At 38.3% G+C, this 24,623-nt stretch overlaps 1 protein-coding gene across 1 annotated transcript in view; it reads right to left on the minus strand.

Moving 5' to 3' along the window:
• The window catches only part of nav3 (neuron navigator 3), a 322,550-nt gene extending 302,179 nt beyond the window's left edge, over window positions 1-20,371 (minus strand). The window contains exon 1 of the mRNA XM_058772574.1: window positions 20,064-20,371. The gene's annotated coding sequence lies outside the window, so the exon portion shown is untranslated. The remainder of the gene's footprint in view (window positions 1-20,063) is intronic.
• Between the last annotated feature and the right edge of the window lie 4,252 nt (window positions 20,372-24,623).

The raw sequence follows: 24,623 nt of genomic DNA on the forward strand, positions 1-24,623 counted from the left end.
ATATTCAAACAACGATTGTTTTCTTCCGCCACCTTTATCAACGTGCGATCTTTCATACGATGGGAATGGTGGCATACGAATGTTTCATAAATCACACGTGAGCTCTGTCGTAAGTTGATTTGTGCATTCGGATCTGCGCTCGTTTCTATGTTAGATTGATAAATGAGGCCCATTGTCCTTACTTATAGAATCTTAACAGGTGTGAACATTTGGAGCTAGATGTCCAAAGACCAAGTGTTTAAAGACTACATCCTTGTGTATGCTTACTTATTAGGGTTCCTTATGCACACATTGGTGAAAAAGGCAGTGCTCTAAAATTACTGATACACTGTCTTGACATCCATAATATTTCTTGTTAAAAATACAGTAATTGGGCAAAGATGCTTTTAAATCACTCAGGAGTAAACAAAAAAACTGCATTAAAGAAAATTTGTAAATTGGCTGTGCACCTAATTACCTTGTGTAAAAGTTTAGCCAAAGTACTTTTACTGAACTGCTTGATAGCGGTACAATGAATTACGCCCCAATAACAGAACAACTGAGATTGGATGAGCTATCAATCAAAGATCAACAAAATAAAATTTTGTTTAAATTTTATTAAACAGAGCATGTGCGGATGGATGGCACTACCATCAATAATTTTCAATAAATCTAACTCCACTCCTTCCTTACTCAATGTTCATTTCCTCTGCATTCTACTATGTACATTATAAACTCATGGGTCAATGACATTGATAATGATAAACTTGGTGCTGGTTTCATATGGTTTAGAAAAACCTTACTGTGTGTACATTTTAATTTAATGACTTAAATACATGTGATCTTAATCATCTTGTTTAAAAAGGTTTTTAAAATCTATATTTGAAGGTAAAAATATTTTTATACAACTCTCATGAAATATTAATTTATAAATATCATTGCATTTTTTGGGTGTGTCTCACCACATGAAATGAACACATTAACTAACAAATTGCCTAAAGAGATTTTAAAAAGAGCTAAAACTGGGCTATTTTATATTCTAAGAGACTTAAGGTGTGGTCACATTAGCAGAATTTCAGTGAACTTTAAAAAAAAAATAAAAATAAAAAAAGGGCCATTATGTAGCACTCTATGAAGCACAGCTCACACAGAAGTCACTTTCAAACCAATCAGCTTTCTGTTGGACAACACAGCTAATCTGTGTGACCAACTTGAACCCATTGCTTACACTGCATTGAGAAAATCTTTCACCGTCGCGTGAAATTCCTGATCATGTAGATTCCTACTGAAATTACAGGATTTATCTTGCAAATATTGCCCAAACAATGATAAACGTGACCACACCTTTATTGACCATGACATACAGTCAAAAGGGTCTGCCAGGCCCTCTCCATGATATCATTTCCTGCATTTATTCTTTGTTTCTGAAGGAGAAAGTATTTATTGAAAAAATAACAATTCTCCCAAGTGCCTAGTATAGGGCTCCACGGTGACCAGACATCCCAGTCAGCAGATTTTATTAAAGCGGCTGCTACTTATCAAAGCCTGGCCTGAAGATGACACTCCATAATAAGCCTCTGCAGGGACTGTCTGTGCTTCCTCAGTGACTCCCTGTGCTAGTGACAGTCTCCTTGTCTCTCATCAGAGAGCTGGTGTACTACCTTAGGTCTTAGAGGTTTGATGAATAGGATTATAGTGTTATCAAAGACTTCTGAGACAAGTATCAAAGGCTCTGAAGAGGTTCATGCCATGAAAGAAGAGAAACAAAGAGAAACTCATATCGGACCCAAGCTTAATCCAGTCCAACTTATCTGGCAAAACAAATGACATTTAGGTACTTGAAGGACCTGAGTTCCATCAAGTGAGTTAATGGATAGTGTCTTTGACAGGGTATGTTTCTTGACTTGACCCTCTGCTGGACATTAAGGTGTCGAGTAGGTCTCAAAGCACCTATTAAAAAAGATGAAACACACTGGCAAATCTAACTTGGTAGGGGGATATGAGAGACTCATCCAGTGAGCACTGTATTGATCCAGAACAGTGAAGAGTCTACAGAGGGTTAACCTTTCATTTTATCCTCCATGGACAAGATTAGGAATAAGCCTTGACCAGCCTGATGGAAAACACTTTGGCCAATTTGCCTGGAATAGTGTTATAAAATGATGGCGAGTTGGGGGGGAAGCCAAGCAGGGTTGTCACATGACATGTAAAAGCTTTTTCTCACCTGCTGTTCTATTCCCAGATGTAAACATGCGAAAATCCAATTAGCACTCTATTTTAGCAATGGCAGGCATCTCCACGCCATTTTCCGCATGACTTAGGGCAAAACGGAAGTTGTGTCTGCTATAAAAATTGGGTGTGAGGTCAGTTCCTTCATTTATTTGAATTAACAGCCTTTGTGGCATATTTTGTGTGGCCATATGTCACCAGGATGTATGTGTTGGGATTATACATGTAGACCAGTGGACAGCCTGAAATTTCTGTACAGGCTGCAAACGATTGATTATCACTGAGGCCACCAATTATGGAATTTCTGTTGGGTCCTCAGTCAATATCCCACTGCTGAATAGCCAATGGGTGTGAAAGCTGGAACTGCTGGACAGATAAAGCTGCTTGCAAATGCAGATATAGATCGCTGTTGAGTCAGCCTGGCTCAAGATTGGGCAAAATGAATGATTGGGCAAGCAACACTTGAATGCATCATTTTAGGATATTGAAGTGACCCAACTATCTTAAAAAAATACATTGACATTATGTGAAGTACAAAGACACCTTTCACATGGCAACAGGTGGGATGCTGAGTGATTCTCTTAGAGAAAACCAAAGTGATTTGGTCTATAAATGGTTTCTATAACTATGTGTGTACTTGCACCGCATTAAGGCAAACAATACTGGATCACCAACCAGATAAATTGAAGAACTGATCTCAACTACTCACTGGGTGACATACATGATCATGGTGCAGAAGCTATATTGACCTACATGGTCTGCACTGTACCAGAAACACTGATGCTGAGATATCATGATAAACACAGAACATGACATCCCTGACTTCACACAAGGATTCAAAAATTTGTAGCATTGAAAGGGCACAATAAAAACATAATTCTAATTTGAGTGTTTTAAATGGTTAATACTGTTCTGCAACACTAAAGCAGTAAAGATATAGACTCTCTCTCTTATTTGGTCTGTTTATTTACAGGAATCCAATTTCTGTTGTGTTTGCAAGGCAGATGCATCGACCTTTCTTTGTGGACCAAGAGCTGATCTCCTCCAAATCCCCAAACGAACAATTGATTCATGGAGTAGAAACCTAAAATAGGACATGACATTACCTTGCTCTGTCTATTCCATTTCCCTTTCTCCTAATCTTTATCTTGCTGTCTTGCTCTCTCTCATTCTTTCTCTTCTTCTCTCTCTCCCAAATCTAGATTTGTCTTTGCAAGTAATCTTGAGATTCTAAAGCATCACAAACCTAATATTGTTCTCAATAAGCATAAAAATCATAAAAATGTGTTTGAAATAGTGACCACAGGTCCAGAAGTAAACTCACTATACAAAGTGTATATTGCAAAAATAATACTAACTCGAATAAGAAATGAAATGTCAAGAAAAATGTTGAGTCGCTCGAATGTCGCTGGCCTTGGAGGCGCCAACATGTGACATATTCAACATAATATGGGTCCAACCAGGGAGAGCTATCGATTCCCTGGGAAAATAATGTCCCAGAACCTAATCTCCCAGCCTTGCACTCTCCTAATGCTTCGCTGTCCAATCAAACCCGAAATTCCGGCGACCTATGAGAAGCACCAACCCGGGGAGAGCGATTTCTTTATTGGCAGATCTGAGGCTCTTTCTCCATCTCCCCCATACCATACCATCAGGAGACACCTGACGTGACATATGACACTCACGAGAGCTCGCCCCCAGTCATCACCTCTGCGTGTTGCACTTGGCAGTAATTTGCCCATCCATCTACGCCACGGTGTCGCTGCATAAATCGTAGATCGGCAGCAGACATCAGCGAGTCATCTATGTTGTCGCCATGGCAATCAGCCTAGACCCTCAGCCCCAACCCATCCCCCAACTGAAGACTCCTCATTGTGATTTACTGCAAGATGTGCGTTGTATCCCACTTCCCTATTCACACCGTTAGGTCGGGCAGAGGTGTTTGACCCCGGGGTCCAATAGAAGGGTGTTTGGAATCGTTCCACCCAATACTAAAGTGATTAAACTGTGCAAGAATGAATTTGATTGTGTAGTGCTGTCCTTTCAACCATGACCTTTGTCTAGGCTGTCAGACTTCATTCAGTCTGACTCTTGGAGTAACTCAAAAAGGTCTCACCACTTTTGTCCTGACATTTATTGCAACAAGGTGCAGTTTTCGAGATTGGCTTAATGGTCCAGGTAATAAAGGCCAAAGCTTTATCGAAAGAGTTTCATTATAAGCTCTGTTGTAGTCAGGGTCAAAACAGAGATTTGATTGGTGATTCAAAAGGGTTTAAGGAAAAACTCCATATGTTTTTGTGTGTTGTAGGTTTGTGTCTTTCCTTTTTTTCAAGAGGCAAGGAAAAAACATTTTGATTTGTGCCACAGGAAATATGGGATCCTCAACATGCCCTGTCACTCCTTGGCAACCCAGTTCTAATCTTGCCTATATGGTTGACTGGGTTTTTTTAATGAATCGTGAGCAACAGGGTCTTTTCAACGTAGCGATCCCCTTAAAAATCTAAACCACAAGATAAACTGCCGCTCCAATTTCATGGAGCATAGTAAAAAATGGCTTAAAGACAAATAATGGCTTAGGAAATAAATTATTGGAGAAAGCATGAGGCACTGTTAGGTTCACTTCCATAATCATAACGATTGTCCTAATTCCACATCGAAAAGGTCTCAGACTGGGAAAAAAAAAAATTGTGTCATTAAGGACAAAAGCCCAGAGGAGGCCAAAACATAAGAAATGCAATGTATGTCAGATCCACAAATAGGAATCAGAAGTCACCAGAGGCATCTATTGGTGAGACATGTCTGGTGTTGAAGCAAGTAAACCCCCTCCGATGCTCGTTTACAGCTTGTTTTACACTCAAGGGACTTTGTTCTCCATTGGCATGTTAGTCAGTAAGTGCATCAAGACAAGCTGACCGTTCAAGCCAATCTCTCATGGGTAAACACAACCCTATACATCCGGATATGGGTCTGAATTAGAAATGTAAGAATCACTGTAGAATAAACCAAGGGAGATGCAAATCCAGCATGGTGTGTAGTAGGGCTGGGCGATATATCTCATGCGATATGCATGTCCATCTCGTCAGTAAAGCCGGTTCCTTGATTAGCGGTAAATCTCCATCACCTGTTTTCAAGTGGAGCAGCATTTAATACACAGAGCCGTAGTTCACTTAAAAGCTAGGCAATATCGCGTTCATTATCAAAGGCGATTCATCTGCGATAATGAATGCGATATTGCGTAGCTTGTCAGTGATCTACGGCTCCGTGTATTAAATGCCACTCCACTTGAAAACAGGTGATGGAGATTTACCGCTAATCAAGGAACCGGCTTTACTGACGAGATGCGCATGCATATCGCATGAGATATATCGCCCAGCCCTAGTGTGTAGGACAAATTACTGGGCTTTTATCAGAGGATCTTGTGTCTGCAAATGCAGATTGTGTGAAGCTATATGAGGCCTCAAAAGAAGTACCAGGAGATGCGTTACACAATGTCTATACAGCTGGCTAAGACAAGGGGAATGAAAAATTTAAAATGTCCTCTGAATGTATAGAAAACCCCGGAAACACTGGGCATAATTTATGCGACACCAAGTATACAGTCCAATCAGAAAAGACAGAATCTATCATTCGGGTTACAGTATCTGTGCATGCATTTTTTTTTCCTCCAACAACATTGGCTCCTATCGGCTGGGTGTCACAGTGGGAAACATTAGCAACATTATTGTTGTTAAGGCATCAAAGAGTCTAAACTGTCGGAATACAAGGCCTGATGGGAAGCGATGGGCATAAGGGAGAGTAAACCCTGAACCACATGGATTTCGAAGAGCCGCAAGAACACCAGCAGTGATTAACTGACGTGTGGTGGTGAAAATCCCTTAAAGAGGTATTTAGAGCAGCTGGACGCTGCTAATGGAAGACGCTATACGCAGTGCGGCTTAAGGTGCCCTTACCTCCTCTCTGCTTGCGTGCAAAGACTACTAACAACCTGAGCCTGATTGCAATGTGTCTGACAATGGACCAGGTGATATGTTCAACCAATTAAAAGAGTTTCAAATCTTTGAAATTTTTTTTCAGGTATTAATATACTTGGGAATACTAATTGTTTTGAAAATACTGAACAATTGGAACATCAGACAGTCTGAATGCATATTCATTTTGCCATACAGCACCACAAAACATCAACATTTTGACCTACTGATTACATAATTATCTAATCCCTTTAATATAATAAAATATACAAATGAAATACAAATGACTTATTCCTTAAATCCTAATTACAAATCAACAGCCGTTTCCAATCCAATCTCTTAAATCAATTACTCTCTAAAAGAATGCAGTTTTACACTACATAGCCTATTTTACTGTTTTCAATAACAGTTCATATTAAATTTTCTCACTATACTGTTAAATAATTAGAAGAGTAACAGTGAAATTAATCCAATCATTGCTTTGCTTTTGAAATCCCTTTATATAATCCTGCCAAAAGAGTCCCTGTCTAGCTCTAAGCATTAGAGAGAAAATACAGGCTTTCTCTGCAGTGAAATTCAACACACCTCTCACCCCACTATGGCTGGGACGCTTTAGACGTTTTGTTTCATGTTATCTGTGGTGCTCTGTGAGCGTCTCTCTGGGGGGCACCTTGATACCATTGGCCTACATTCCCCATGACAGTATCAAAGGCGTTCAGACCTAAACTTTGAAGCGAAGGCTGTGTGCGAGTTTATTCGTGCTTGGGTGAATCAGGGAGGGCCTTATTTTGGGGGGGTTTGAGGTGGATGAAAGCATCACACATTATGAGGATCTATAAAGACACTCTTAAAGGAGCGGTGCTGTATCTACCTGTACAACGAAACTGGAGGATTCAAGGAGACACTGCTGAATGAGGAGGATGAGCCAGTCTGTAGGTGATGTAATTGACTGGAACAAATATGACATCGGAGCAACAGATTCACAGAGCCTCTCAAGGTCTTACATCAGAGACCGGCAAATCATACATTACGGTTACGGAACGATGACAAGACCAAAGCGAATCTGCAGGCTTATGCCCCGTAGTCAGGTCAACCTTGGGGAGTCATTGTAATGCAATGGGCTGCAGATGTTGTATAAAAGAAAACCAGAGGAGAGAGATGACATGGGCAGGAGATAAATGGAAGCACACCAGAAGATAATAACACACCATGTGGCTTTGGCTTTACTGACGTCCCTTTTTCCGAGTTCTGACATGGGACTGTTTTTATGCCACTCTGAAGTAGCGGTAACAGGATTGATGGTCAAAGAAAAATTATTCATTGGAAACTCAAAGAAAGGCATGACCACTTCCCATTTTGATAACTTTACAGAAGATTACTCTCTTGAAACAGAGTGAGGAAACATATGGCTTGAGGTCTAAAGAATACTTGTGCACTATTAACATACACTGTAAAAAATTTCAAGCGGTTTCAACTAATTATTATTTAGTAACTAGTTCCACAGAAATTTTACGTTCAGTCAATTTTTGCCTTCAAAGATTGAGTTATTCAATCACTGTAGCTGCTATTAATATTTGAACTTTAATAACATTATTTCCTCCCAATAACACAGTTTGTCGTCGAATCCATTGTATCCTGCCATAAGGGCTGACACATTAACATCAAGAACTGCAATCTGTGTGTTATTAAGCACAGACAGTGGCAGAATTAGGAATGTCTTGATGAAAAATTAAAAATTTTAGAATGAAGAGAAATTTAATGAAATTACTAAATTCTAAGAAATTCTGCACATTTTGACAAAGACTAATAATAGAGAGAAACAGATTAGTTATAATTATATATAATTTATAATTGTGTGTGTGTGTGTGTGTGTGTATATGTATATGTATATGTATATCTGGAGAAAAAGAAAAACATGACAATTCTACTTTCCAAATTGTGGAAAAGTCCACATACACAAGGTAATGTGTAAAGTCCAAATTGTGATTCTCCATTCTCTTTGCTGCCTCAATTCAAAATCATGAATTGTATTCCTGGAGGCATTCCCACACAACATTTTGCTGAAATGATAATAAAGCCCATGCATTATAAAACCGTTCAAACATCTGATAGCTGCATGTTGCAGCTTTGTGTCATCATTATTGATCATCCATATTTGTGTATCGTTTATTGCAGCAGGTGTCTTCTTGAGAGAGCTCAGCTTATCTCAGTCTTTGATTTAGCACCTCTTATTTTCTCCTACAGGCCTACAGTAGAGTATAACCAGCCATTACCATTAAGCTCAATGAACACATAGAACATTTACTCTGATATTTTACACATTCAAAGAAGCACAAGCTACTTTAATGCTCTCAAACCCCAGGACAAGAACAGCTGCCCATTTACCAGTACTGAGAGGGGATGAGCCCATGGAAATGAGGCGAATTACTCTTGTCCCCTATCAGTGTACCACAATGGCCTGAAACCCACGCATAAACACACGTCCAAATGACAACGGGCGCCTTGCAGCCACCATTATACTCATCCTATCCCAGATTGGGCCTGCCACTACTCCGCCAACAGCAACTGCGTCTGGGCAAACATGACAGAGGTCGGGACAAATTGCTTGGCTGTTTTTCTGTGCCATATGAAGGCTATGGATCACTGACACACACTCTTAGGGAGAGAAAACAGGGGTGAGGGAAAGAGTGACAGGCGGCAGAAAAGGATTTTCCGAGTCATCGCTGCCTTCCTGCAGTAGGCAAATTGGGCACAGAGGAAAATTCCGCCATTCCTGGAACAAGCTAATTAGACGTGTTGGAAGATGCATGACTTAAGCGTCTTCCTGTTTCTGGTAGCAATTCCAGTTTTAAAAATCTGATAGGCCCCAACAGTCTTAATTGTAAACCATGATCCACATGATTCCCACTGTGGCATGCAACACATTCAATGGGGCTCAAATTTCAGAATCCACACGAAAAGCTGGGATGCACAATCTAAATTAAACAAAAATAAACAAAGTGTTAAATTATGAAACTTTAAAAAACAAAACCAATTTTATGATGTGTAATGAACATTTAAAGGGATAGTTCACCCAAAAATTAAAAGTACCCCATGATTTACCCTCAAGCCAACCTAGGTTAATATGACTTTCTTCTTTCAGGTGAATACAATCGGAGTTATATTAAAAATGTCCTGGCTCTTCCAAGGTGGCATTATAACAGCACTGGATGGGTGTTGATATAAAATAGTCCAAAAGAAGCCCAATAAAGTGCATCCATCCATTATAGGGGTTGGTTAATAAAGGCCTCCTGCAAGCGAATTGACTATCCCTTTAAGATATGCAAGATCATGCTAAATCCTATTGAGTTACTGGATTTTGCACATGAAAATTTGGTGAAAAATCGCAAACATGACTGCACCTTCATTCATGCACATCTAGGCATGATAAAAAATTATGTTTTAACCTCTGGCACCTCTTAGCATTTGACAACCACAGAGCACCAAAGGGACTTTCTCTCAAATACAACAGCTTCTGGCAGCACAAATTCCTTAAGTCCAGATATTGACCCAAACCTCCCTACACACACACTCAAACCTCATTGTACCATTAGGGAATAACCCAAAGGTCACTATAAAAGTGAAAGCATTAACCCTGTTAAAGTCTGGGTTCACTCAAAGATTGAACTTTATCCAACTGTCATGTGTTCCAAGAGCTTTAGGCCAGTGACAGGATGTTTGCCTCCCTCCTTTCCTTTGGCAAATTCACACTCTCACCTTTCTTCCCCACCTCCTGCAATAATCCGCACACCTGCCGTGCTGGCATAAATAAATGCCCTCTCATGAATTCTGCATGCCCGCAGCTCACAGAAAGCTAATCACATTCATTACACCACACTTGGTCTGACAGGCTGTGTGTTTGCAAGTGTGTAGGAGGATGATGTAAAATGTTTTTGGATTCACATCGAATTGAGTGTTAAATACTACAAAGCAGGCAGGCGATTTTTGCAGCGCTAAGTGAACCATAAAGTTAATGATCTGACCAATCATGCATGTTCCAGCGTGCTCTCATCATCCAACGGGTGAATTTCTTGCGCTTTACGCAAAAAGGGGAACAGAAAATCTGCAGAGCATCAAAACTGTGGTAAGAATACTGTAATGGAAAGCATTGCTTTCAACCGCCCACTTTAAGTAAAAAACACGCAGGCATGTCAATCCCCAACCATGGCAGGAGGAACCACGGGGCAGCAGATGAGACTGACTGTGAGAACAAGCATTGCGTGAGCTGGGAGGCCTGAGAGAACGGGAGGGGATAGATGAAGAGACATGAAAGAAAGCAAAAGATGAGAGCAGAACATCACTAAACGGGAGGTCCTCCATTATTGTTTATTAGTGTAATTAGCCAATAAATGCTCCAGTAAGTTGTAGCTTTGAGGCTTCTGAAAGGCTGGCATGTAACCATATTGGCAGAAACCCACTAAGCTGGAAAAGGAGTGAGAGATTGCTGTGCATGACATCTTTGATCGCAGCGTCTTCGCCTGCCGTGGTCTGTGTGAACTTTCCCTTGTGTTTTGAAAGCAAATAGTTCATAACTTAATTAGGTCTTGCTAAGTGTAATTATGGAAGATAAATCCATATCGTGTGTTTACAGCAGAGACACCAGAGTTTGCACACTATACTGCGGTGGACAAACAGACCCGAGAACAACATTTTAAATAAGCTTTTAAAGAAACCTATGCAGGTGAAAAGAAGTATTTCTCTACAAAGTATCTTACAATTAGCCCCTTTCACACAGTAATACCAGTAAATTGCCATAAAATTACTGGAACGACTTTACTGGTAAATACAAAAATGCGCTGTTCACACATGACATTACATCTTTTTACCAGTAAAGCAGCATTCACACATCGGTTTCAAATTATCAATAATTACTGTGACATAATTAACCAGAAATGACCTCTAAACGGCTGCGCCTCCTAGTGTTGTGTTTGTAAACATGGAAGGTATACGCGGTCAGTGTTTTTGTTGATGTTTTTATTTTTGAGTCAAATATTCACATTCAGGCAGCAATTTTGGGCCAGAGACATCATATTAGACGACTTCAAACCGAACTACACAGCGAGGAGTAAATGCATCATCTGCTTCAGAATTGTTATGATTGGCCCAGAGCCGTTACATTTTTATTTTCAATTGCTCTGGATTGGCCCAGGGTATACGTCTTACGTCAGTGTGTTCTGAACTCATACATGCTCGTACCGATAATCTCGTTTTGCGTTTACACAGAGCAGATTACCAGTGATTTATTGGTAATATTACAACTTCTCATACCAGTAAATTGCCAGAATGAATTTACCAGTATTTTTGAAAAGGTCCTGTTCTCTCATGATCTCTTACTGATAATTTACCAGTAAAGACTGTATGTGTGAAAGGGGATATTGACTACTGGTCAGTGAGATTTTTTAAAAATGTTTTTTTTTTTTGTAACAAGTCTTTTATGCTCAGCAACGCAGCATTTATTTGATCAGAAATTCAGTTAAATAAAAAAAATAAATAAAAAAAATTATATATATATGTAAGGGATAATCGATGGCTAGCTGTGCATTAAACGATTTGAATGCACGACGTGGAGGCGAAAACCTCCCGACCCGCAGCGGAGGGTGGTTGCCTCCACGAAGTGCATTCAAATCGTTTAATGCGCAGCTAGCCGTTGATTATCCCATTTATGCCATGGTCATTTCCCAGCATTCACATATTAAGATGTTAATAATATTTGTGCTGCAATATTTGACCGGAACGATAAAAATGACGGTTATTTTCGTCTGTATTACAATTCAACTGTAACTGTATGTTACTATGGTTACCAATGTTTATTGGAAGCGCATTAATATAGAACGTGATTAAACTGACCTGAAACTACCTGTGCAGTTAAACGAATTTAATCGACACCTGCCAGCCAATCAGAATCGAGTATTCAGACAGACCATGGCACAAATATTATATATATATATATATATATATATATATATATATATATATATATATAAATAATATATATATATATATATATATATATATATATATATATATATATAAATAAAATATTTTATTATTGTGAAATATTATTACAATTTAAAATAAAACCTAATATGTTGATTTGCTGCTCAAGTAACATTTCGTAATACTATCAATGTTGAAAGCTGTTCTGATTCTTAATATTTTTTGTGCAAACTGTGATACCTTTTTCAGGATTCTGCGATGAAACAAACTAATTGAAACAGAATTTTTGTAACAATGTAAAAGTATTTACTGTCACTTTTCGATCAATTTAATGCATCCTTGCTAAATAAAAGTATGAATTTCTTTAAAAAAATACACCCATACTGACCACTGTAGGATCAGAACGAGTCAGACAAAACTAAGATTCGATCAGAACATCGAAACATGAGGAGCCGAAATTCCTGAGAGGTCCCAAGAAAACAGGACAACGTCGTAAATCAGATTCCTAGCTCCGACCTCTGGAGCAAGCCTAACCAACAAGCCTCTTCCAGAACAGTTTGCAACATTAAGACAAAAGAACACTTATTGATAAGTCCAACGCAGGAAGGAGATCGTCAAATTTGGGGTAAATAATCAAGATTAATGGTCAAAGAGATGGCTATCACATGTGTTCCACGAGAGAAATCACAAGCTTCTTTAGATTGACTTTTCCCCCACACATAGCAGACAAAGAACCAGACTGAAATTCCTCTGTCCAAAGAACATGTCTTTTGGTCTCCACAGAACTACACAGAGACTTTCTTTTTCATATGCATATAAAATCATCCTAAAAGGACATTTCTAGGCATAACACTATATTATGTATGTAACCCACACATTAGACTATCATGTTTTAAGCACATTATGTATGTCTTTTTAATAACTATTGAATGACTTTAAGGTATTCGTGTGTGGTATGTATGAGCTTGACAATTCTAGCTTGAAACGTTTCTTCCAATTGATTCTTTGTCAAATGTATCATATTCTGGTTATAGAAATCACATCCAAAAGTATACTTTGCAAGAGTGTGTAAAATTCGGACCATGTGACTGATAACGTGCTGATTTATGATGGAAGGAACAACCCTAGCTAAGATAATAGCCTATCTAATTGGTCAAGACACCAGATGGGATGTGTCCAAAAGCCGAGTTTAAAACCTCAGGACACCACCAAATTTCCCTTCTTGTGCCATTCTTCCCTTCTCCCTTCTCTCTTCTCGCCACCGCGTTTTGACGCAGTTTTTTTAGCGCTCTTTGAGCGTGCTCTGGCCTACAGGCCAGTTGCTACTTAACACCACGATGAGAGGAAAAACCACCTAGTCTTGTTACTCATTTTATTCTTTTACTTTAGTTTCTTTTCTTTCCATTGAGTCTCGTGTTCAAAAGTTAAGTTTGCTGCAAAGTCCAGCTCCGACTGCACCCGCTTCAAACTTCAACCAGCAACTGACTTCAAAACCATCCTCAGCCAACGCCCAACCATTGGCTTCCCAAGACATCACTTCAAAGACTACTGAACTTCCAGCCAATCACCAACTCGGGAAAACCCCTTTCCTGCAACGATGACGACAGAAGGGAATCCCTGTAACACAAAGGCAACGCAAGTAAAACAACTCCAGATTCTAGCTGAACGGGTGCATTTAATATACATTTTAGCCTCATTGAGAAACTCAATGCGAGGGTTAATTAAGTGATTGATGGTTTGTTCAGGTCTATGTGATAGCACATATTGCTATAAACTTGGGATTTCACTTTCTCATTCTCTAAACTCCTCCTTTCTCTCTTTTTGCAACGTGTGAATGTGTGAATGCTTGTGTTCATGTGTTAGATTAGTTTATGTCTTAGGTTTATATAAATAAAGTCGTATTTATATTTAAAAGAGAAGTATCTTGTGTTTTGTGCTTACAAGTTAACGTCTTAATCTGCCGATCTTGTTACTGTGCTTATTAATAGTGTTTTCACTATATTTTGGATTTTAATATCCAGTGCAGAATTAATGTTATACGGCTCGTTCAGTGAATCTCTGCCGACTCAGCGATCAGCCGCAAAACAGTGATTCTGTTCAAATTCCCTATAAAATCATAAATGATTCCCTTTGAGCTAAATTAAATTATATTTATGTATCAAACCCTACACCACAATTACAAAGGCAAAAACAGTATTCATAAAAAACACCACAAGAAGTTCTAAGTCAGAATGAAATGACAACATGTCCAATGTAACATCAACATTTAATGGTCACGAAGTCCGTTCAAAACAATCCCATGAAATGCATGCAATTCCAGACGGAGCCTTTGTAATTATTTTGTATTTGCTGCTATGGTAATAATATTTAAAATATATAGTAGGGACACAAATGACTTGATATCTTCAATTTTCCTAACAGCTCAGAAGGCAACTGAAAAAGCAACTTTTCACCCCAAAGCCTGGCAGTGACTTAAAGCAATGATTTGCTAATTGCTCCTCAGAGCTTTACTGATTAAGGTGAGTTTTTAAAGGTAATTATCATAAGATTTGTCTTGGCAGAGATGCCTTGTTTGATTAAGATTAAGAAAGGGCTCAGTGTTACTGGTGTCAGCGTATTTAAACCAATAACATTAATGACAAACAAATGGGCACTTTGTGATTCAAATCATTCTGAATTCACAACCACACAACGGCATGGTGTATCTCTTGGCTCGTGATGCTCTAATTTAATATGAAAACCTCACACTACGCTCCATTGATGCAGCATTACTGGATATGACGGATAATGACTCATTTTCCAAACTCTTTTCTGAATATAGGCCTGTTTTCTCAATTATCTTATTTAATAAACCAATAAACTGCGGGTTACCCTGTGTTCAACATGAACAGAAAAGAATATAGTTGTGATATTAAAGACATTAGGATGGTAGACAGAAACAAATCAAAAGAGCAAATGTAGACAGAGAGATCAGGAGGGAGTCAGAGGGGAGCAGATGCTCTTTTTGGCCTGCTGAGATAATCCTCGGTGCTAAAATCCATTCACTGATTTATGCTTGATAAAAACCCATGGCTTCAACTGCCATCGCCACTGAATGCAGGATAATTTGAAATGAATTAAGTTTATCCCTTTGAAACAAACGATCCAAAACCCTCTTTGAGGAGTCTAACTTCTCTGCTGCTATGACAACAACACAAAAGCTAGTTAAAAATTCATTGCTATCATGATTTTAAGGCAGAAAAGTAGGAGCCTCATTGTAAATAGAGTATTCAACCCACTGAGTAAATGAACCCAGTGACAGAGAAACCCACAAAACAGCCATTATACATAATATTCCTCTTTTGCATGCAGAATTTTATGATACAATGAATGCCACAATGATTGTTGTAGGGAAGGAAAGAAATTCTTCTTCTTCAGCATTTCTTGGACTCTGTCTGCACCAATTCGCATTCATACACACACACATACAAGCAGAAATAACAATCATTGTGGATCCCTAGACTCAGCACTGTGAGGTAGAAAAAGCCCAAGTCTAATTCTCTCCTAATAGCACAAGAAGAAAAACACACATACAAGGAACAATCTTGGTACCACAAACAAACACACACACCCTCAAACTGATGCCTAAACTGAGTAGATTGGATTCTGGCTGCAACTCTACGATAAAGAAAGACAGGCTGATTGTCTAGGTTTTTTGGCATTGGTTAACTAAAGCCTTTCAGCATCAAAGCTAACAGGACACCTAGCTCTAATTGAAATGAAACAGGGTGTTAAAGATCCTTGTTGATAAAAACCTCAGCAACTTCTGATTGACATATTTAATGAAAAGGCAAATGTATGAGGGACTGCTGGGAGTCTGTAGGCTACGTACAGAGTTTCGATTAACAAACGCTCAAGGTCCACCGGCGAGATCTTTTACAGGCATTTGGAAGACAACATCTGTGGCGAGGCTGTTAAAATGAAATAAATAAATAACATTCAGAATTGATTAATCGGATTTGAAAATGATGCCTGACTGTCATGCCTTTCCATTCCCAGTGTAGCTTGATGAGTTCATTAAAACAGATAAATCTTATGACGTCAAACCATGTTGAGCCTCCATTTCCCAGCTGACAGAAATGAGGGAGTGGTAGCTAATCAGACTGGAGCATCTTCCTAATTTGCTTCTCAGTTTATTCACAGCAACTTTACATTCGGAAGGGAGTAGAGAATCAGAGTAAACCGTATCGTAGCACTGTTTACAGTAACATTCTGCTATATGTGCTGTCATAACGGTGGCGCATTGTTATTAGTCTGAAGCCCTGTGGTGTCCTTTGCTTTCCACACTCATGACCTGCTGGAATTTATGAGCGCTACACCTACAGTAAGGAGGGCAAGTATGGACTACTGGGGTTATTCAGTGCTGTCAAGTTAACTTAAACAGCTAAGACATGAATGTCAATATCTTCTTATAATAGGTAAATCTATAAAACACTTCATAAGATTTCATATTGAAGCATGGTGGTTATGTGGGAAATGCAAGTTCCAGTGGCTCACTTTATATCCCATTGTCAGTATCAATAAACGTGGTAAAAAGTACGTACGTAGTAAAATAATAATAATGAATGAATAATTATTCTATCTATTATCCATTGCAAAAACAAAAGCAAATTTTGTAATTTTTGTTTTCTACTATTATATATATTTTAAAATGTAATTTATTGCGTTTAAGAGCCATTACTCCAGTCTTCGGTGATTGTTCAGAAATCATTCTAATATGCTGATTTGATGCTCAAGAAACATTTCTTATTAATTATTTCTTATCGATGACAATTGTTTTGCTGCTTAATGTTGTTGTGGAAACTGTGATACATTTTTCTCAGGATTCCTTGGGAAAAAATGTAATATTCTCAGCTTAAAATGTATATAATAGTATAAAAGCATGATAATACACTATTTAAGAGTCTCCAGAAATGTCTAAAACCACACTAACAACTCAAAATACCGCAGTTGCAGAGATGGATTGAGGGTGCAGAGCAGAGATAAAAAGAAAGGAAGTAGTTACCGACACCTTTTTTTTTTCATTATTTCCTCTATTTCTCCCACTCAAAGGCAGTGTTGGCCGCAGTCACAGACAAGTGCAGGAAAGAATGCCTATTTGTCATGACAACCTAATTCACAGGCATTTGAGAGTCGCTTCACAAGCCATCAGTGTCAGAATGTGCTCTGTCTTTAACGGATCCAAGTGACAAATCAGCTTGGCCTTTCTTGTTCTCTCTCCTCATCTCTTTCCCGTTCTCTCCATCTCACAATCTCTTCTGTATCTCCCTCCTCAACTTGTCACAATGCCCAAGAAGCATTTCTCAAGCACCTCTATGGCATTATTTCTCTCCTGATGTTTTCCAAAATTACCCTGGCAATTCGGTTTCTAAATAACGAAATAGAAAGTGAAAGCTGATATACACATTTAAAACATACATTATTTCTCTTCTGTGAAAACAAACTAAAAGTATGTATGACTCATGTTGCACTACACAGATCTGTCCAATCAAATGCTTTGAACCAAATAGGTAATAAAAATCATGTGTCTGAATAAACTAACTTCACTACTATAAAGTATGCTTCCTTAATTGGTTGCAAACAGCAATGTAGTTGACGTTATAAGTCACACAACAACCCCAACAATCATGCATAAATACATACTTTCGTCAAAATGCAAGTTCTTCATTAAATGTCAAAAGGAACCATGTAAGATAAATCAGTTTTCTCCTCCATCTTTCCTTGAAACTTGAACACAGCTCTGCGATGTAACCAAAGCCAGTTTGCTCTTAAAAAGGGACAAAACAATACAAAAGACCACAAAAAAAGGAAAGATTTAGCATCACTTGCTCACCAATCATCTTATGCAGTGAATTGGTGCTGTCAGAATGAGTGTTCAAACAGCTAAGCACCGTTTATAAGCAAAAGCAGTTATTATAGATTACATACTCATGTTTAAGTTAGAGTTTAAAGTTAAAATCCCATAATGATAGACTTGCTTCGTGCAAACATGCATTTTTTTTCTTTATTTTTTTACTTCAGAAGACGTTAACTGATGGACTGAAGTCATGTGGATTACATTGTGATGTTTTATCAGCTGACTGGACTCTGCAGTGACGGCACCCATTCACTGCAGAGGATCAATTGGTGAGTAGGTAATGTAGCCTAATGCTAAATTTCTCCTAATTTGTTCAGATGAAGTAACAAACTCTTCTACATCATGAATGGCCTGAGGGTGAGTACATTTTCATTTAATTTTCATTTCTGGGTGAACCATACCTTAAAGATGAAAGCTATATGCTGAGGTATCTCATGTAAAATGAAGCCTAAACAATGGCCGGAAGAAATGCAGAATGTGAAAAAGAGCTGCAGATGGAGATGGGAGGAGAAAGGCTGGAGGAGATTGAGGGATGATCTGTGAATGTAGAAGAGAAGAAGAGAGGAGTCCTTCAGGGTCCACTGCACCGCTAGTGAAAGTGGCCACCGGTTCAAATTAGAAACCATGCGGTGACAAGTGTGAGAAAATCTCATTAACTCTCCATCCGCCCAGAGAACTGATTCATCTGTCTTTCCTTTCAGCATGCTTGGATTATAGTGATTCTCCCGTGTGCCATTCAGCACTCGAGTTCACTTGCTGTAGTGCAGGATACAGCACGCTTTGGGAAGTGGAACTGGATTGGGACCAAACATGCGGGTGAATAACACAATCATGTAGAGAAACATCAAGTGTCTTGTCTTTCATGACCGTGAAATCAGGAGACGATTAGGAAATTGGCAAATGGCAATTAGTAGAAATGCGTGTAATTTGCTAACATTCACTGCATGGATGATATCTGTCAAAAATAATCCCCTTATTCGTAATCCATTCGTAAACTATACAGATAGGATGACATGGATCATTCATATAATGCCCAGAGCTATTTTTAGCAGTCAAAAATATCAAACCTGTCACACGCATGCAGGATTTGGTCATTTACAGTATTCGTTTGTGTTCATTTGTAATTGGGTAGCAATGAGTTCTGATATGATGTCCTCCATCTACAGCTATTTCAGTAACATTTCTATAATTTTTATATGATTACATGAAAGTTTTTGTGATGTTAAATTAATTGAGACTAAATTAAATATATTATACTGCAAAAACATGAGTTTATCATAATACAGGACTAATTCTGTGAAACTATTATACAAAATGTTCAGTGTTCATAATAGTCATGCATGCAGAAATTACATGAAGGTTTTTGTGATGTTATATCAACTGAGACTTCGATATTTTTTACTGTGAAAGTACTTCAGAGAACTGAAATCATACAATTATGCATTTACATTCACTTTAACACTAAATCGTGCATGCAGTGAATGCTTGGCATTGAAAAATTCCACTTCTACACATAATACATTAGAACACGTAATGCAAAGTGTTGCCCAGGGCTTTGCACTGCACATAAGGAATGACTACTGCTCTGATTTATGCATGGCAAGAGAAAAGCATGTGTTAAGTCCTACATTAACGTTTATGCTTGCATTTGATATTAAATATGCAGCACATTAGATCAGATGTAAGTGGTGAGACTAAATGCTTACTGCATGAAGCATCCGAGCACGTTTTGTTGCATCTCTCAGCATCCTTCATGCGCGCGGGTAACAATGAGCAATACTTTATCAACAGTGAGCAATTTAACAATTTAACCAAAAAGACAAGTGCGAGTTCCTAGGCCTATTTAACACTTTTAAAACCAAGTCTATCCACCTTTTATTCCATTTTAATGCCCGGTGAGGCTCGAGCATCACTGGCAACAGTTGAAATACGACATTCACGTTAAAGTATCTATTCACTTCGGTGCACTTCATTTTAAAGATAAGACTTTATAAGATAAGAGGAGCAGTACGTACCTTTCCAGGGATTCACAATCTGTCCTCAAGTCTGCGAGTCCCGTTATTTGGCATCGTCACCTTTCAGAAAGGCAGCGAATTCCACAAAAGCCGCCTCACCTGCTCCAGCAGCGGCAGCTCTAGGCAACGGAGGATGATTGAAGCGGAGATGCTGTGAAGAGAGTCGAGCTGCGAATGCCCAGTAACTCTCTCCGGAGGTGTTAGTCCGCCCAGAGATCCGGGAGCGGCTGTCACTCCTGCCTGTCCCTCTCGCGGACCTGTCAGCGCCAGCCACCCGCTCTCACGAGCCAAACCCCGGACAAACAAACGCGCCTCGCCGCTGTAACGGCTCCCGTAACCACCGCGTGGCGCTGCCGTCTCCAGGTTTGACTGAGGTGAGTTTTTCTTTCAGAGTTGTCACATCTCGAGACAGATTTGACTTTATCTGTTATTTAAGAAAACGTCGCGTCATATAATATTTATTCATTATTTACTAAATATTTGGAATAATATAGGCCTACTTCCGGCCATTCGATCGATTTATTTATTTATGTACTTACTTGCACTATTTATTATTTCGTGCTTTGTTATTTGTTTATATTAAAATCAAAAGTGCAAAAAACAAAAGCACCATGGCATCATCCCCTGCACTGAAATTGCTTACTGCTCCAGTTGATTTGTTTTGTTTTCAATTTGAGTATAAATATTTGTCCTCCATGCTTCATACCCTTTTTCCACTGAATTTAAACTTCTAAACAATGAAGTTTGTTTATTGTTTTATCAACCCTTAATGTAGGATATAGGTACTCTGCAGTTCATCTTGACCAAAATCTACATCATTTGAAAAACCAGGATTAATTGCATAAGGGGTCATTTGTATTTTTGAGGAGGGCACACATTTGTCACTTGCTAAAATGTGACCCTGGACCATACAATCAGTCATAAGGGTCAAGTTTTTGAAATTGAGATTTATACATCATCTGAAAGCTGAATAAATACGTTTTCCATTAGGACAGGGCAACATTTGGCTGAGATTCAACTGTTTGAAAATCTGGAATCTGTGGGTGCCAAAAATCAAAATATTGAGAAAATCGCCGTTAAAGTTGTCCAAATTAAGTTCTTAGCAATGCATGTTTCTAATCAAAAATTAAGTTTTATATATTTACTGTAAGAAATTTACAAAATATCTTCATGGAACACGATCTTTACCTAATTTAAAATAATTTCAATAATTTTGACCCATACAATGTATTGTTGGCTATTGCTACAAATATACCTGTGCTACTTAAGACTGGTTATGTGTTCCAGGGTCACAAATGAGTAATGGTGTCCTTTTTTGTCTTATTTGTTCACAAATGCATATGATTGCATATGTAAGCTCAAAACATAATAAATGTTCAAACCAAATAATTTTTCTACCAAGCTAGAAATTATATTTTACCCAAATTTGATCTATTTCTGTGAGAGGCCACATTCGAATTGATTCATGGATTGAGAAGGTGTTAAATTATGTATAACCACAAGGCTGTGCTGTTCTTCTCTTAAATTCATCCAGCCTGTTTTGCTGCGTTCCCATGGTGACTTTTTACCATAAGCTGCTGTGTACTAACAGTCTGAGAATGATTGATTAATGCCATTTCTTCGTACACATTTGCCTTGTGCAATCTCTGTCTGTTTATGCATCAGAACATCAGAAGAGGACGTTCACAATTTTCTCTCTTTAGCTGGTTTGTTCTGTTCAGTAAAGTCACAGCATCTCTGTAGTACTTAATACACACACACACACACACACACACACATGTGACCCTGGACCACAAAACCAGTCTTAAGTCGCTGGGGTATATTTGTAGCAATAGCCAAATCAAAACTGTCGATTATTCTTTTATACCAAAAATCATTAGGATATTAAGTAAAGATCATGTTCATTGAAGACATTTTGTAAATTTCCTACTGTATATATGCTGAAACTTAATTTTTGATTAGCAATATGTATTGCTAGGACTTCATTTCAACAGCTTTAAATGTAAATTTCTCAATATTTCGATTTTTTTGCACTCTCAAATTCCAGATTTTCAAATACTTGTATCTCGGCCAAATATTGCCCTATCCCAGGGATACTCAAATTTGTCTTGCGAGATCCACTTTCCTGCAGAGTTTAGCTCTAACCCTAATCAAACACACCACACACTAATCTCAGTGTCTTCAGGAAAATCACAGGTAGGTGAGTTTGATCAGGGTTCGAGCTAAACTCTGCAGGAGAGTGGATCTCGCGAGCCAGATTTCAGGATCACTGCCCTATCCTAACAAACTATACATCAATGGAAAGCTTATTTATACAGCTTTCAGATGATGTTTAAATCTCAATTTTGAAAAATTTACCCTTATAACTGGTTTTGTGGTCCAGGGTCACATATGATTGTGGTTTTCTTAATTGCCAATCATGAAACCCACACAGGAATACAGAAATACACCATGAAACTCTGCTCATACAGATCCCACACTTCAAAAGGATCCCCATGTCACTGTACACCATAAGCAAATCCATGCACAGTTTGGTGCAAAGGCCTTTATAATGAGCTGCCTCAGTCTGAGCTCTGATTAGAGCCTTTGCACACAGAGTTTCAAGTAATTAGCACCTTCCCACCTTCAGCTTGTGTGTGTGACTGCAGCGCATCTCTAACATGGAAATGTGATTGATTGCCCGGCAACCATCTCTGTCATCTCCAGCTGCATCACTCATCCAATCACAAAGCACAATGTCTCATTAATCCCAACGGCACAAAAAGTTTACGATAGCTTGGTTGCAGTTTTCCAACATACTTAGGCTAAATTATGCCAGCAACACATATAAAGAGATTAATTCACATAGACCAGGGATGGGCAACTTCAGTCCTGGAGGGTCACTGTCCTGCAGAGTTTAGCTCCAACCCTAATCAAACACACCTGAACCAGCTAATCAAGGTCTTCAAGATCACTAGAAAGCTACAAGCAGGTGTGTTTGATTAGGGTTGGAGCTAAACTCTGCAGGACAGTGGCCCTCCAAGACCGAAGTTGCCCATCCCTGACATAGACCCTGCTCAAATGGTGAACTCATTTTTCATAGTACGTGTGCAAGCAGTTATGACAAATTGAGGTTAGCACTTCATGCATTAAACATCAATTATCTTTTGAAAAAATAAATGATTCCAGTGATCTGCAAAACTTTTGCGTTCCCTCGCAAAACTTTTGCATTCTCTCGCAAAGATATTTGCGTTCTCACGCAAAGATATTTGCGTTCTCTCGCAAAACTTTTTCATTCTCTCGCAAAGATATTTGCATTCTCTCGCAAAACTTTTGCGTTCATACGAGCTGTAACCACTGCAAGCTGCAAAGTAAACAGGAAGCGTTTGTCCGAACTCAAATGGTTTTGCGAGAGAACGCAAAAGTTTTGTGAGGGAACGCAAAAGTTTTGCGAGAGAACGCAAAACATTTGAAAAAAAAATTTTCCTCCCACCCTGAATTTTTTCCCACCACAATGTCCTGTAAAGGGCTCCGTAGTAAAAGACTCTTCAAAGTTAAAACTAGTTATTGGCGCAGATTTGACAAGACAATTGTTCTAGTTCTTTAAAACTACATTTATAATTTGACATTTTCCTTGTTTCTTTCAAATGGTTTGTGAAACTTCCAGCGATTTCTGAGTGAAAATTGTTTCAAACTTTTTTTTTCCCAGTGTATCCGAGTTTCTCTGGAACACGTCTTCTGATGGATCCATCACTACAGATGACACACAGCCTCGCCAAATCAAAGGTCACATGTTTGAGGCCATTAGAACAGGTAATAATCCCTTGCCAACATGTGTCAGCGGGATTTGATGGAAAGACTCAGACTCTAAAAACGACAAATTCTAGCTTGTAATAGTTTATTTAAAAGTTTAAATAGTAACTTTTAAATATATAAATTAACAAATAAATGCAGCTTTAGTAAGCATTAGTGTCTTTCAAAAACATTTTAAAATCTTAAGAGATTGCATCTATTTCTTTCATCTTTATCACATGTGCAGGTAAGGAGAATAGAGACAAGATCTAATTACAAGCAGTGTTTATTCAGCAAAACAAAAGACTACAAAATATGACAAGAACCACAAACCAAACACAGACAAAACAATGAAAACCACACAACAGTGGGTATAAATACACAGGATAAATGAGGGATAAAACAAGGAACAGGTGAAACTAATCAATCAACAAATGCGTAACTATAGCAATTAAGGACACGGGCTAAACAGGAAAAACTAGCGATAAGTTGACTTAACTTAAAAAAAAATTGAGGAAACCTGTTGCCTTAAAATTAAGTAAATTATAATTTAAAAAAATAATTTAAGTGAATTGTCAAGTTCACTTAACATTTTTATTATTTACTTAATTTTAAGGCAACGGGTTTCCTCAATTTTAAGTTGTCAACTTATCACTTTTAACAGTGTACACAATGTGATAATCTTTTTTTTTTCCATATATAATTAAACACATTTTTTAAACAATATACAAGTCTTTATTTTTCATTGTTTAGTTTTGAAAAATTAAAGAACTTATTCAGTCCGTTCCA

Source organism: Onychostoma macrolepis, chromosome 04, assembly GCF_012432095.1.
Source record: "Onychostoma macrolepis isolate SWU-2019 chromosome 04, ASM1243209v1, whole genome shotgun sequence".
Taxonomy (NCBI): Eukaryota; Metazoa; Chordata; class Actinopteri; order Cypriniformes; family Cyprinidae; genus Onychostoma; species Onychostoma macrolepis.